Source organism: Canis lupus, chromosome 8 (genome assembly GCF_003254725.2).
Source record: "Canis lupus dingo isolate Sandy chromosome 8, ASM325472v2, whole genome shotgun sequence".
Lineage (NCBI taxonomy): Eukaryota > Metazoa > Chordata > Mammalia > Carnivora > Canidae > Canis > Canis lupus.
Genome location: NC_064250.1, coordinates 7,308,648 through 7,326,009, shown reverse-complemented (window position 1 = coordinate 7,326,009; position 17,362 = coordinate 7,308,648).

Here is a 17,362-nt window from a genome sequence, read left to right as displayed (position 1 = left end):
GTTATAATAATGGTACATTGTAGAGGAAAGGGAATCACTGGGGCCCTTATAAAGAAAGAAGAAAAGGACCAAGAGCAAAAGCTCAGGAAACATGGACAATGGAGAGGAGGGAAGGAGAAAAGAACTAAAAACTGAGAAAAACAAAGGAAAGGATTTGGAAAGCTAAGACATCATGTACTCAGGTTATTCATATTCTCTCATTCCCCTCCCTCCCTCTGCCGCCTTCTTTGGCCTCTCTGCTCCTTTTCTTCCTTCTTCATTCCTCTCCCCCTTTTTCACTCCCTCCCTATCTCTGTCTCTCTCTTTGGATATTTACTACCTCTTTCCAATCTAAATATTGCTTTTATCATGGATAATATTTAGGTTTTTAAATGTAAGTAATATGATTTCTAATACTTTGATATTTTTCACATCAGACTTCACATCAGAGAGCCAATCTCTTGGTTTATAGTGCCAATGACTATTCTTTGATTTATTTCATAAAAAAATCAATTCAAGGCCACTAGAGTGATTCAGTTGGTAAGCGTCTGCCTTCAGCTCAGGTCATGATCCTGGGATCTAGTCCTGGGACCTAGTCCTGAGTTTGGGAGTTTGGCTCCCTGCGCAGTGGGGAGCCTGCTTCTCTGCCTCTTCCTCTGCCCTCTCCCTCAAGTTCCCTCTCTCTCAAATAAGTAAATAAAATCTTTATTAAAAAAAATCAAATTTGAAACTTTAGCATTTCATATCTACTGAAACAATAGTCTATTTCAAGCAACCAGTATGCTCAATGTTTAAATCTCTTGTCCTTGTGTCATATTATCCCTGATGGGGACAAGTATTGGATATCTCCAACCAATCTCTTTTTCTCCTCTTATATCTTGATATCAGAGTGATATTGAAGAAAACTGTTTTTTTATGTAGATTATGATGCTCTAAATATCATCTTGTCACTATGCACTACTTAAAAAATCATTTTGATCAGTTACCTTTCCCCACATAACTTATACATGTTTCATAAATATTTTAAAAATGAGTGTGTACGTGTTTTATGTGGTAGTGGGGTATTTCCTTAAAGTGGACGCTTCATTAAGCAGACAGAGTGATTCTTTGTTTAGCAAGTTTAGGGTGATAATTAAATGTTAAGAAATAATATAAATGTTGAAGAAATCATTACAATAGAACTGTAGGAGCCAAAATTTAATAAACTGTCTAAAAAAAGTATGTCTAGAATATACCACATTTCTGTCTAAAAAAAGTATGTCTAGAATATACCACATTTTGTTTAAAATCATTGTCCTAAGTTTTTTTGTCCAAAATATAAAAATTTGTAACCAAAAGCATTGTGACAGAAATACTGACAACTTTATAAGACATGGATTTGAAGGCAGAATTTAGATTGAGACACCTAATTGGGAAATAATTTTATGAATAAAAATGTTGGGAGTCGGGGTATCCCTGGGTGGCTCAGCGGTTTAGCACCTGCCTTCGGCCCAGGGCGTGATCCTGGAGTCCCGGGATCGAGTCCCGCGTCGGGCTCCTGGCATGGAGCCTGCTTTTCCCTCTGGCTCTGTCTCTGCCTCTCTCTCTGTCTGTTTCTCATGAATAATTTTTTTTTAAGTCTTAAGAAAATAAATAAATAAAACAAAAATGTTGGGAGTAAAGGCATTGGATAAAAATCTTGAAAGTAAAAGTAGATAAGAGACAAATGAGAAAGAGGTTAAAGTGATAAGGGGTAGAACTCAGTCATAGATTAAATCTTATAGTAAAGATTAAAGAATGAAGTGAATGAAATCTCAGATTTCAAGTTATACTGCAAAGCTGTAGTAATCAAAATAGTATGGTACTGGCACAAAACTAGACACATAGATCCATGGAACAGAATAGAGAGCCAAGAAATAAACCCACAATTATATGGCCAATTACTCTAGGGCCACAGAGGCAAGAATATACAATAGGGAGAAGACAGTCTCTTTAACAAATGGTGTGGGGAAAATTGGACAGCCACATGCAAAAGAATAAAACTGAACCACTTTCTTGTATCACACACAAAAATAAACTCAGAATGGATTAAAGATCTAAATGTGAAATCTGAAACTATAAAGGTTCTAGAAGAAAATAGGCAGTAATTTCTTTGACATTGGATGTTGAAACATTTTTCTAGATATGTCTCCTCAGGCATGAGAAACAAAGACAAAATTAAACTATTAAGATTATACTAAAATTCAAAGCATTTGTACAGTGGAGGAAACCATCAACAGTTTGACATGACAACCTACTGAATGAGAAAAGATATATGCAAATGATATATACAATAAGGGGTTAATATCTAAAATGTACAAATAACTTATACAACCCATCAAACTTTCCCCTGACCAAAATCCAATTAAAAATTGTCAGAGGACCGGGCAGCCCGGGTGGCTCAGTGGTTTAGTGCTGCCTTCGGCCCAGGGCCTGATCCTGGAGACCCGGGATCGAGTCCCACGTTGGGCTTCCTGCATGGCGCCTGCTTTTCTCCCTCTGCCTCTCTCTCTGTCTCTCATGAATAAATAAATAAAATCTTTAAAAAAAAAATTGTCAGAGGACCTGAATAGATGTTTTTCCAAATACATACAAATGGCCAAATGACACATGAAAAGATGTTCAATATCACTAATCAGAAAAATGCAAATAAAAACCACCATGCAGTATCACTTCACACTTGTCAGAATGGCTAAAAAAAAAATAACAAGTTTTGATGAGGATGTGGAGAAAAAGCAACACTTGTACACTGTTGGTTGGAATGCAAATTGGTATAGCCCCTGTGAAAAACAGAATGGAAGTTGCTCAAAAAATTAAAAATAGAATTACCATATGGTTATTCTGGTAATTTCACTACTAGGCATTTACCCAAAGAATATAAAAACACTAATTGGAAAAGATATATGCACCCCTATGTTTATTGCAAATTTATTTAAAATAGCCAAGCTATGGAACCAACCCAAGTGTCCATCCACAGATGAATGAAGAAAGAAGTGAGATCCATATATATGATATATGGATATATATAATGAAATATTAGCCACAAAAAAAGAATGATATCTTTTCATTTGGAACAACATGGATGGACTTAGAGTGTATAATGCTAAGTGAAATCAGTCAGAGAAAGACAAATATCCTCTTATTTCACTCATGTGAAATTTAAGAGGCCAAACATCAGAATAAACAAAGGAAAAAGGGAGACAAAAACAGACTCTTACAGAGAACAAGTTGATGGTTGCCAGAGGGGAGGTAGATGAAGTAGGAGGAGTAAAATAGATAAAAGGGGTCAAGAGTACATTTATCTTGATAAACATCAAGTAATGTATAGAATTGTTGAATCATTATATCTTTACACCTCAAACAAATGTAATACTGTATGTTATTTTAAAAAATAATTTAAAAAGAACTCAATAATAAATTAAATTTTACTATGCAGAATGACGAGGAAAGAAAAAAGTTTCACAATATTTAGCCTGAGCAATGAGAAGATTTGTTTAACAAGTGCTACAGGATTGTTGGGGGGGAAATGATTTGGGATGAGTTCCGGTTAAGACAAAATTATTTTGAGCTTGATGGCTGGCCATTTCTGTGACTATTGAGAGTCAGTGCACTTGTCACCATGAGGCTGTAATATATGGGAAATGCTAGGACTGAAGATATGGCTTTAAGTGTCATTCATAGAAAAATGGACATTCAAATCTTAAGAGTGGATGAGATTTCTAAAAGGGTAATTATAAATGATGACAGAATGCTGAGAAATATCATCATTAAAGGAATATGCAGCATGGTATTATAAGAAAACACAGTCTCTGAAATCAGACTGAATAGTGCTCATGTTTGGCTTTAGTATGTGCTATGTGATCTCAGACTGTCTTCATGTTATTCATCCTCAAATCGGGGGTAATATTATCTTCTTCAAAGGATTATGTGGATGTGCATATGTGTGTGTATTTGGGTAGAGAGAGAGAATATAATTTTTTTTGAGAATATAAATTTTTACTCAATGAATATTTCTATTTTGTTGTAGACAACAAATATAAACCAAATAAAAAGTTAAGTCAAAGTGTTGTAAGTGATTAGAAGGTACAGGAAAGATGTAGTTTTTTTAGAAACTAAATGAAGATAGTTTAACAACAGTGGATAGAGGACAGGTTGAAAAATCACTATGAAACATTATTCTTGGTAGAGAAGTGAATAAATCCATCTGTTATAATGATCACAGACTAATAGCATGTCTTTTATGAACTACTTGTACACATATTATCTACTTAAAATGTTAAAAAGCAATTAATGTACAGATATTCAGAGATGTGTTGTTTTCATTAAAAATTCAAATTTTCATTGGACAAGTGATGCATGAATGAGATAAAAAGAAAATAGTGCCAGATGATTGGCCAGGAAAATAAATGCTTTCTCTGAGTATGAATATAGATTTCTCCTCAGCAGCACTGCTGTTGCTTTCCTGTTTTAATTTCTCACATTTTTGTGTGCATGTACAAGCACATCTTAATATGGTTATTATCTTCTTTTATCTGTGTGTGTGTGTTTGTGTGTGTGTGTGTGTGAGCTTGCACACATACCTCTCTCCTTCTCTCCCTTTATTCCCCACGTTTGGTGCCTCATTCCCAAGGCATACATAGTTGTTGTTGTTGTTGTTTTCTTGTCCTCTACCTCCTCTTCTTTCTTCAAATTTCCTAATATTTCATTCCATAATATGCCAAATTTATTTAGCTAATTTTTTATTGATAGGGATTGAGGGTCATATAACTTCTCCTAAACCTCTGTAATATGTATTGAGTCATATAATTAACAGAAAGCTTTCATATTCTAATTGGAATTGTGTAAGAAAATTGCATTTTTTATCCAGCTGTGTCCACAAGCTTAAAGCTGAAGAGATTCTAGAACTATCAGGGCATTTCTGCATTTTCACCCTGTTGAATTCCAATCAAAAAGTAAAGGATTTTTGTAGTATGTGCTAAAACTTTCAAATTCAGGAAAACAACACAGAAGTTGCATTGGGAGACTTATTAGGATAGTTCTGGAGGGGTTTGGCAGTAAAAACAAACAAACAAACAAACAAACAAAACAAAAACCCTGATCTATGGAATCTATGGCTATCAAAACTTGTATCTTTGGCTTAGTAGATAGTGGATACACTTGTATAGTCACATAGGAAGGTACATGTGCAGCCCAGTATATTAAGGCAGATGAAGACCCCGTGAGGTAGATAGTCTGGTCTGGCTTTTTGACTTTTAGTTCCTGTACAAAAAAATTATGACATGCTTATTTCTGATTCCAAAATTAAGGGATCTCAAATATGAGCAAATAATTGCATAAGTCTCTGTCTTCAGCAATTTGAGACAGAGAGGATCACAGGATTAACATATAATAATTTGGATTTATATAAATTACAGATATGGTCTTCAAAATATTGATAATTAGTTGATCTTAGTCTCATCTTTCTACCTTCAGAAGAACAATCTTTTTAATGGGAATTAATAATTACAGATTTGAATTAAGTTGAATGAAGTTAAAAAGAAACTGCAGTGTCAAATGCCCTGCCAAAGAAGAATTACATTTACACAAGCAGAAAGTTCTTTGCACTTCCTACTAAGCTATAATATATCTCTAGTGGTGTTTGTAGATTTACATCATTATGAAAATAGCCACATTCTAGGTCCTCATTTTCCATATAAAAACAATGTTTACTGGGAGTAAATTTCTTTCTGAGATTCAATTTCTGAATATTCACAAGGTGAAAATTGTGTTCACCTCTATTCAAATGGAAATTCTCTGAATTGCAATTGTGTAGCTATTTCATAGACTGAATCTCAAACAAAACATATCACTTTTAAACGATATATTGTAAAAAGACCTTAAGTTTGTGTGAATGTGTGTATGTGATATGTGTCAGTGTTACCTGAAACTATGCGAATGGATAAATACAAACTTAAAACTATATATATATCATATATATATCATATATATATATATATATGATATATATATCATGATGTTTTGAATAATTAAAAATGAGATTATGTCTTCAGTGGGAAATAATACAAAGCAAATTTTTAAATGTTTTTAAAATTTTTATATATAATACTTTCTACCATTGTCTCTGTTGTTTCAGAAGAGCTTCTAAAAACTATAAATATCTGCAAATATGTTAGAATTTTTATTTGCATGTTTCATTTGAGTGTTGCCTAATTGATTTATTTCCCAGTAGGCTTATATTAAATCAAGACTCCTTTTTTTAACAAGGAATACATCCTTAAAGATCCCAATGTATTAAATTATTACTATCATTTATAACATAAACATATTTTAAAAGCCTAAATGTGTACTACAAAGAGAATAGGTAAATAGTGATATATCCATGCTTTGGAATATTCTACAAACGGATGAAAATAATGACATAGATCTATATATGCCAACACAGAAGGGGTAGCTGGTAAATTGATAAATTGTTTCTTTGACTGAGTTTCCTTCTATTTGTATAAATACATTTATATACCTGCAGAACTGTAGCATTATGAAACTATATATAGCAGGTTAATAATTCATTAATGCTATTATGTATGCATTATAGATATTTCTGCATACAATTACATAGTGAAGAGAAATTGTCACCATTTAAAATGTATACATATGTTTACATATATGTAGAAAAAGTTATGAGAGTAATAACTGCTAATCATCAACAGTGGAAATCCTCATAGGTAGGATGGTGGAGAAGGAGGAGGTGAGGTTAATTTTGCTTTTCATTTTGCTTTACATCTTTGTATTATTTGTATTTTTCAACTTAATTTGCATTATTCCATAATATTTTTCTTAAAAATATAACTATAGTTGGAATTCTACTTTGTGAATTGTACATCTCTCTAACTCATGTCCTTTCTCTTTAATGATGTTTCTGCACTGATTTTGAAAAAAAAAAAAAAAATCATAATCCCACCAATTAAAGAAACAAAAAAACAAGAAGAAGCAAAATAAAGAAGTAAGCAAACTAAAAACCAACCCTTCTCTTAAGGACATCACCTTTTATGCAGGCCTTGAAATGAGATAGCATGAACCATGTTTGTCTTCTCCAACTCCTGAAGATGTTTAACTTAATCAACTCCAAACTCTGTGCTGTCCCACAAAGATATTGTTTACATTCCTTCTAAAATACTAGCCTGATTCAGGCTATTAGTATCTTCTAGCTTAAATTATAGTTAGTAGCTTCTACATTGGTTTTCCTGCCTCTAATTTCTTACCCTGGCAGTCACTTCATACACTGTCTTGGCGTTTGCTTCCTAAGGCAAAGATGAAATCATATTTCTATCAAAATATCTGTGAGCTCCCCTGAATAAGCTTCAAACTTCTAGGATAACATCAAGGACCCTTCTTGTCCTGGTACCAGATTGCCTATTAGCATCACTTTAAACTGCAACTTTGCAATCACTCTGAAACGTCCATGAATAGAATATGCTATTTCATACCTCTGGCCTTTTTACTATGTCATTTACTTCTTTTATTCTCCTCATCCTTCAAAGCTCATGACAAATACCACTCTTTCCAGAAAATGGTTTATTTTATCTGACAATGGAACTAAATACTCTTGTTCTCCCAGAACACTATGCTTGATGTATATTAGAGCCCTTATTTTATCTGTATTTACCTTAGTTGATTTTTTATTTGTTTTGCTCCTCACTGAATTAATTTATTACTTGTAATCAGAACCCACCTTCAATTGATTGATGAATTCTCAGATTCCTAATAAAATTGTGTTTAATGAACTTGTTAACCTTGCTTTTTGCCAAATATGTTTAGAATTCCTTTAGCCCTACATTTATCAGGCAACATCGTTGATGAGGTTACTACATATGGGCATGGCTAAACAAATATGTGTCACTTTAATTCTATTAGAAAATAAGTATACATCCTACTTGTTTCAATACATTTGATATGCCATATTTACAACTACTTGTGGATTTGCATCTTTGTCTTATTAATGTTCAAAAGATATGCTATTCAATAAAGGTAGCCAGTACACATGCATCTATTTACATTTATACTTAAATTAATCAAATTAAATGGAATAGAAAATGCCCTTCCACAGTTACACTAGCTATATTTACAAGGCTGCTTCTATATTATAGAAATTTCCATCATCACAGACTTTTTGATTAAGTTACTGCTCCAAAGTTTAAACTCAAAATAGAAATGATCGGGATCCCTGGGTGGCGCAGCGGTTTAGCGCCTGCCTTTGGCCCAGGGCGCGATCCTGGAGAGCCGGGATCGAATCCCACGTCGGGCTCCTGGTGCATGGAGCCTGCTTCTCCCTCTGCCTGTGTCTCTGCCTCTTTCTCTCTCTTTCTCTGTGACTATCATAAATAAATAATAAAAATAAATTAAAAAAAAAACGAAATGATCTAGATGTTCAATTGGTGATAATCTGATACAGGACATGTCATACTTTATTACTGAATCTTGAGCATTGCTTTGACCTAAGTTGTTTATATCTGTACTACTAGCTTACTAGGCAACTGATATAGGGTCTCATATAATTTCTTCAACAGTTCAAAATTTACCCTCAATAACACAGTTGATTGCATATATCCCTTTACACATCTGGGTCACATGGATCACACACATCAGCTACTTTGTGAAAAGGAGGGATGGCCTGTGTATACTTGTGGGATGCATATTAAGCAAAAGTTCCAGCTTCCTCTAACAAAGGTCTGAATACTTTGTTGGCCAATTTAGTGAAGTAATTATTATCAATGAAGGGATCAAGAGAGAATGGATATTTAGGATTCAGAATATAAAAGTCAACTTGTTCTCTCTAGTGTGGAAATGTCTCACCCTTACACAAAGGTCACACACATATCATGTTTTTAAGCCTTTATGTAATGGTATTGACTTTACTCACTGTCCTCTTCCTTCAAGGCTTATTTTGAACTATTTTCTCCCTAGTTTTCTCCACTCTGGTTAAGAAGTCTCTAAGTACAGAAAGAAACGCAAAAAGAAAATTCCTCTACCTGGGATGAGGACTTGCCTCTTTTTGATACAGCGTGTTGGATACTGTGATAATAGCCTTTTTAATGCAGACTAGATACATATTTGGCCATCTAACAAAGAAGTTGGAACTTTGGCATCTGCTTGACAAGCACCACTTTGCTGACTCCATTTTACACTTATAAAAGAACTTGCTGCCCTATTAACTAGATAAGCTATATCTTTCACTTTGAAAAGACACACCCCTGATGCTTTCATGGTGAGAGACTGCCTCACCATATTCCTTCTCTGTTATTAAGGCACTGTAGTTTGGATTTTATAATTTTCAACAGAGATTCATTTAAACAATGGAGTGAACAAAAATTTAACAAAGGATCAAACTGTTATTCCTAGGGACATAATAACCTCTACCAACTGATCTTCCGTAATGGAGGGACTCCTCCGTAGGAAGAAGACTTTCATGTTGACACTTTCTGGATAGAGAGCACTTTGCACATAACAATCAGAGCAGGATTTGATATGAAGAGTAAAAAAAAAGTCTTAGAAAGGTAAATAATTAACTAGTACTGTTAGCTTTTTTTCAAAAGTGGCAGTAAAAACGATGTAGGGGAAGGCAATCTCAAAATTTTAGTCTAATCAACTTCCACAAGAATATTTGAAAAATATTCATCCCACAAAATTAATTTTCACTAATTACATTTACCAATTTTTTTCTCTGTAATTCTCTTTTTACACGAACAGTGTTCCATTTAGCACATCATATGAAATACCAGGTGTACGTAAATTTCTGTTGAATTGCTTTGAGAATAAGATATTCAATGTACATGTATTAATGCTAACACCACAAATGTATCTGTATTAATGCTAACCATCACAACAAAAACCCACAGTTTTTTCTCTACTTAGACATACTGATGAATTCTGTCTTATATTTGCTTTTACATGACTATTCAAATAGATCTATAGTCTGCTTAACTGTAAAACTTCATATTAATCAGGGAACCAAATAAACATGTTCCCTATCATTTTAAACCTCTTTTTTTTCCCTATCTTTTCCCCCCTACTTCATGATTTTGTAAGTTACCATAATATGAAACCTCAAAAGATTTCTCTGGGCTAAGTCTAAAGTTCACTATATTAGGATTGCTGAACGAATGTATTCACATGCATTTTCATGGCTGAATTTTTATTAAGCAAGCTCACTGTTTACTTTTTCCTTGCTTATGTGAAAACTGTTATAGAATTTTTCTGAAAATAACATCATCCAGATAAAAATGTTGAAAATATCCCCAAACACATAAGGCTCATAAAGAGTGAGGGAAGCAAGTGTGCCAGCTAATCTAGTTCACCATTCTCATAAAGGGCAATGGTGGCACTTTAGAGCCAGTACATCTATTCATTTTCATGGTAATAAAACCATTCCTGAAAGTGACTTTGTCCAGAGTAAATGGCTCTGTGTTACAACATGATGTACTTCAGAGGTGAGTTGTCATAGATCACCAAATAATGTGACCATCTTATACCTTAATAAAAAGTTCTCTGTTCATTCAAGTATCTTTTTTGCAAACTGAGACTGTATTACCATATTTCCAAAATTTAGTCCACTGTTTCAGTAGAAAAAATTCTAATGTAAATGCTATCATGGCCAACGAATGGAAAGGGATGCAGAGGAAATAAGGACATGCTTTGTTCTCTCTCTCACACACACAAAGTTAAATTTTGGCATTTAAACAGCAAGAAAAGCTGACTTCCTATAAAAGATAAATTCTAATGTGAAGATTATTGGTTAAAAGTGAAAATTGTGAAAGTGATAGTTATATATTCAGTGGATATTATTTGCTCATTTTAGAAGACATAGTGTTTTAAAATTATATTGAATTATAATAACTTTTAAAATGCATTTATTTCATTAATTACAACACCTTCATTAAGCTGAGTCACTGAAGTACAAAAGGGATTGATTTCGTTTTAACATGTGCTTATAAATGAATTCCTATATGGATCACAAATGTTATGTAGACTAATATTTAACATAAATACATCAAAGAATTGCATTTGCTGATTATAATTACATAGAAGGGTTATGCATTTGTATCCTCAAGCATATTTTATTATAAATCATAACCACCTATACCACCAGAAATGAACGAGAAGGAGTAAATAACTACAAAGGGAAAGACCAGGGAAGAGAGACAGTATGGGAATGGTAGCAGAAATATTTCTAGTTTCTGTATTAAATTTTTAATTCTGTTCTCACTGCTGACTAAAACAATGGAAGTCTGTACTTGCAACCTGAGTTTACTGTTATCCTATCTTAGCTTGGGTTTAAAAAGAAGCAAAGATAAGAAAATCATTCACTGGCATGAGAATGCTTCTGATCAGGTCAATGTTTTACCACATTGTTTCCAATATAGAATTCTCTTTGTTAACTGAAACACAGTGCTAGCTGAGCTCATTATTAATAGGTAGTTCAGAGACTAGGTTAGTAAAGTTCTGCAGAAGGGATTAAGAACACCACTCCTTCTCCTCTTCCATCAGCATATACAGGACAGACCAGCAGAAGGCATTTACTCTATTCCTCAATCATATTTCTCTTGTTTAAATTGTCTGGAGCATAGACTAGTGGCCTATATAGACCCACACTGATAGCTTTTCTCATCTAAACGTGGTTTATGTTACAGAATTAGAAATGATCTTTGTGTTGATTTGGTTCAAATGCTCAAATATTTCAAAATTTCTTAATATAAAGAATTCTTCACAAATGGACACAATAATATTCTCCAATTACATTGAATACTGTAAAAGTGCTTCATATTTTACCTTTGGACAGTCCTGATGATTGTGTAAGTTTAATATATTCATCACTACACATTTTCAAATTGTTTTAGGTTTGCTGTCTGAAACAATACTGCTAAAATACTACTTCTATTTTTTAACATGCCTAACAGTCTTTTAAATATTTAGAGATAATTAAGTTTTGTGGTTCATTATGGTAGCTATGGTTATGCTACCCCACTTGCTTCTTCCCTTTGCATTTCTTTTAAGATTTCCCTTGGAGATCATATGCTAATGCCAGGTGACATAGACCAGGTTTTCTCAACCTCAGCACTACTGACATCCAGGCCAGAAATCACTTTTTGTTGGAGGGTGTCCTGTGTTTGATAGAATGTTTAGCAGTATCCCAGGTACCTATCCACTAGATTCTAATGGAACCCTTCACACATTTGTGACAACCAGATATTTCTCTAATGTCCCCTGACAGGGTGATCAAACACCATTCTTCCCCCATATTCATGCAAAAATAATTCCCTAACAACAAGGAAATTTATGAAGAAGCCTATTTGAGTCAACAACGACTGGTATAGACATCATCAGTTGCCTCCTCAATCATTTCTTTTTCTTTTTTTTTTTTTTTTTCTAAAGAGAAGCCTGATTGTGCTTGTGGTGATGCGAAATGTCAAAAAACAAAACCCTTCCCAATATCCTAGGCAGTGCGGGGAGAGGAGGAGTGGCTACTTGTGCTGCTGTGACAAATGAAAAACAAATATAAGGTCCTGGGTGATACTTGTGGGAAAGCTCTTTAAAAGAAAATAGAATTACCCAGCATAGTTTGTCCTGTGTCCCCGTCTTCTTACTGCCTAGGCTATAGATGAGTGTTAAGTGATATAAGCTGAGGACTAAGCAAAGCTCTAAGAATATTGGAGTGAGAAGATTTCAAGAGTCTTGGTCCTTGACCATGTCCTTCCTCATCCTTGCACCAATTCTGGACTGGCAATTCCAAACATCTTTTCAGGGTTATGAAGGATTAAGAAGGGAAACTTTTTTTTTTTTTAATTTTTGTTTATTTATGATAGTCACACAGAGAGAGAGAGAGAGGCAGAGGGAGAAGCAGGCTCCATGCACCGGGAGCCCGACGTGGGATTCGATCCCGGGTCTCCAGGATCGCGCCCTGGGCCAAAGGCAGGCGCCAAACCGCTGCGCCACCCAGGGATCCCCAGAAGGGAAACTATTTTTTTAACTCACTAGTTTCATTTTATTATTTTTTATAAAAGAATTTAAGTTAACACAATCTCTAACTAATAGCAATAGCTTTGCTTTAGGAAAAAATAAAACAGATGTCTATAATCTAAATATCCCAAGTCTCTTCTCATGTTCAAGCTGTTTTCATATATGCTCCCTTTTTTTTTCTTTACAGGCATTCCAAATTTATTGTGTTTCAACTACAATGAGCAAGGCATCCTACTCGGTCCCAGATATAAACAAAGAGAAAGAACAATATATTCCCATAGAGAGTTTCTCAGGATAGAGAGAACAAAATATAGGACTATTAGTGTTTTCTTATAATCATGCGTAAATTATCAGAATAGAAAAAAATATTAGATAAGACAGGAGATAAACTTCAATAAGAAAGAGGAAAGTAGTAATACAATGTCAATGTTGAATCTTTCAAAATGTACAATAAAGGTAAGAGTGGATATTTCTGAAAAAATTATAATTTTTTATCACTTCACCATTATATATAAGAGGACAGGTAACAAAATCTGAGTTTAGATATCTAAACCCTGTCTATTGGCTCTCCATCTGATTTGCCTTTATCTGTATTTAAAGACCAGCATATTTTCAAATGCTATTAAACTCAATTTTGTGTGTGTGTTTGTTTCATGATATATAATACCTTTCACTCTGAAGACCTTTACTGAGAAACTAAACAAATTGTTTTCCACAGATATACCATTAGGAACAAGCTTTCTGTTAGAGAATCCTCTACCCCACGTGTGGATGTGCTCCTGCCTTCCCTGTGCACCCCTCTGGTGTTAGTGATTGCATTCCTCTCTCGCCTATCAGCAGATTTGCTTCATGAGCATTAGACTGTGTCATTAGTTATGACTCATCAATTGTGGCATAATCATATCAATTTCTGCCCAATGTCTTCTGCCCTCATTTAAATACAAAGTTTTCTTCTATTGCCAAGCTATCAAATATGTTTTATTCACTGAGTCTTGTAATAAAAGGTGAAACAGCACAGTCTGCACTCAGCTAAGAGATTTTTTTTTAAAAAGAAAGGTTGTAACATTCAAATTATTGCATACATTTCTTAAAGGTATCTCTTTATTCTTGAAAAGTCTAACAACTATGCAATCACATAGTTTGTATATGCGTGTATCTGTATATATCTATGTGATTACAATTTATAATCCCAGTGAATATCTTTGAAGGATATAAGGGCATTGTCAATCTATTTTTTTTAACCAATTGGCCAGCGACCTTGGAACTTATACATGATGTAAAGGTCCTGATGATTCTCTCAAGTGGTAATGCCTGAATATCAACCTACTGAAAAAAAAAAAGAATCTCCAACTTTTTGAGCATAAAAATCCAATATACTCAATACTGTCCATGGAATTTCTTTACATGCAATGAAATATAATGACAGATAAACATATATTCTTGGTTTTGTTTATAATTCTCTTTTACTCTTGTCCACTTAAGAACCACCATTTGGATTTATTATGCTTTCTGCTAAATTTTTAAAAGATTTTATTAGTACCATTTCCCCTGATTGTTATTTTAGTGTTGAACTATAATTGCTCAGGGTTCTGTGCTATATACATAAATAGTACATCTCAGGTACCACACAAACCCACAGTAGTGGCAGAAAATAAAAAAAAACAACTGAATACTCTAATTGCCCAAAGAAAGTAAAAAAAAAAAAAAAAAGTCTCTATATAACTTTGACTCCCCCAAAACAACTAATAATACCCTGTTGTTGACCAGAAGTCTTACCAATAATATGAACAGTTGATTAACACATATTTTATGTTATATGCATTATCCACTGTATTCTTATAGTAATATAAGCTAGAGAAAAGAAAATGTTATTAAGAAAATCATAAGGAAGAGAAAATGCATTTAAAGTACTGTACTATGCTTGTCAAAAACAATCTGCATGTAAGTGGGCCCATGCAGTTGAAAGTGCTGTTCAAGGGTTAGCTGTATACCAATTTGAAAAGACAGAAGTACAACTGGGTTGGTTATAAGAGTTTGGTTATAATTTAATATTAAAATTATGTCTTGCTATTTCTCTTTTTTAAGATTTTATTTATTTATTCATGAGAGACAGAGACATAGGCAGAGGGAGAAGCAGACTCCCTGCAGGAAGCCCAATGTGGGACTTGATTGCAGGACTCCAGGATCACTCCCTGAGCTAAAGACAGGTGCTCAACCACTGAGCCACACAGGCATCCCTGTCTTGATATTTCTTATTACAATTACTAATAATTCTCTGATATCTTGGATACATCTCAGAACTTCTATTTCTACATAACAAAAATAGAAAGAATTCAGGAAATTAAAATTGATGAAAATTTACAGTGATGATACACTTTTTTCAAAGAAACAAAACATTATTTGTGATGTCATTCAATGCAACCTTATTTTTGTCTTTTATGGTTCTATAAAATTTTTTCAAGAACGATTCCCTAGGTGTCTTGGTGGATCAGTTGGTTATGTGCCTTGCTATGCTCAGGTCATGATTTCAGGGTCCTGGGATAGAGCCCTGCTTCAAGCTTCCTTCTCAGTAGGGAGTCTGCTTCTCCCTCTCCTTCTCCCTCTTCCTACCCCTGCTCATGTGCTTGCTCTCTCTTAAATAAATAAAATCTTAAAAAAGAAAGTTTCCCTAGTCTACTAGATTAAAATCCTAGCATTCTCATAATTTCAAGTATGTTTTTCTTTTTAAAATTTTACCTTCCTTATTTTTTTGTTCTCGAATTATCTTCTGTAAACAATCATAAACTGACTCTAGATTTAACTCTACACTTGAGAAAAAAATAGGGCTAAAATGATGAACTAAAGGTCACTCCAGAGAGGAGATAGCACTGTTGATTGTCCTTTGCCCCTTGAAGGATTTTCCCATCTATAAGTGTCTACTGAGAAGGTGAGCAGCTAAGCAGAAATGTTGATGCTTTTGTAGTGCTGAGAGGGATAAAAAATATCATTCAGAACTCACAAGGAGGAAGGCCCCTTTTAAACACTAATGTTTCATCTGAAATACCAAACACCTAAAAGCAAGGATAGAAATGAAATACAGTATCTTTCATAAGACCTGCAACCCAACTGCTGATTAGCTTAATTGATACTGGCTTGAAAGTGATCTGGACCGGTACACCTGGGTGGCTCAGCAGTTGAGCATCTGCCTTTGGCCCAGGGCGTGATCCTGGAGTCCCGGGGTCGAGTCCCACGTTGGGCTCCTTGTGTGGTGCCTGCTTCTTCCTCTGCCTGTGTTCTGTATGTGTGTGTCTCTCTCTGTGTCTTTTATAAATAAATAAAATTGAAAAAAAAAAAAAAAAAGAAAGTGATCTGCACCAACCCCTAGACTATCCCCATAAAACAAAACTAATCTGCTATGGAAAAAAAAATAAACCAGATTTTTTTTTTACCTTATCAAACAATCTTTCACAAACAATGAGCATCATTTAAATATGTATGTGCATATAAGAGTATGTATACATGTATATCCAACAAAATAATAAGAGATGAGTTTGACTAAAAAACTAAGAAAATAGGAACAAGTCCAGACCCAATACTTGGGTCATCAGACTTAGACTTAAAGTACTTGTGATTATATATAGAAATTCTAAGCTTAAAATAGCAATCAATATTGAGAAATGAAAAGATAAGCCTAATGGCATTTATATACAGTAACATATGTTTAGAGTTAACCAGAATTAACTAGTAAGTAGAATTCCAGAAGGAAATAAAAGTACAGACAGAATATTCTGAAGTGATGAAAAACATTAAGTCACAGAATCAAGAAGTACCACAGTGAAGCAGGATAAATACAGAGATAATTACATAGCTACTATTGTAAAACTAAGGAAAACTAATGACAAAGAGATTATCTTAAAAGTAGTTCTAGAAAAAGATGTTATTTTCCAAGGAGTGACAACATGATTTAGAAATGAATTCTCAGATGGAAGCCAACTGCCAACTAGATTTCTACACACAATGAAAATATCCTTTAAGAAGGGGGAAAAAAAAGAGACATTTCAGAAAAACAAAAAATGTGGTATTTGTCTACATCAGATATACACTACACTAAAAGAAATAGAAGTATTCTTCAGGCAAAAAAGAAAAATTCTAAGTATAGACATAGAAATTCAGAAACAAGTACCATGTAAGGGAAGGATAAAATATGTGGATAAAGCAAAATGAATATTAACCATATAAATAAAAATGGCATAATGTAAAATGTTAAATAAAAATTAACCAAAAACTACCTTATAAAATACACCAGAAGTATTCTAGATCTTTATAGTTTAAAAAAAGAGATTAAAATTTAACTTTATATTAGACATTAGTAAGT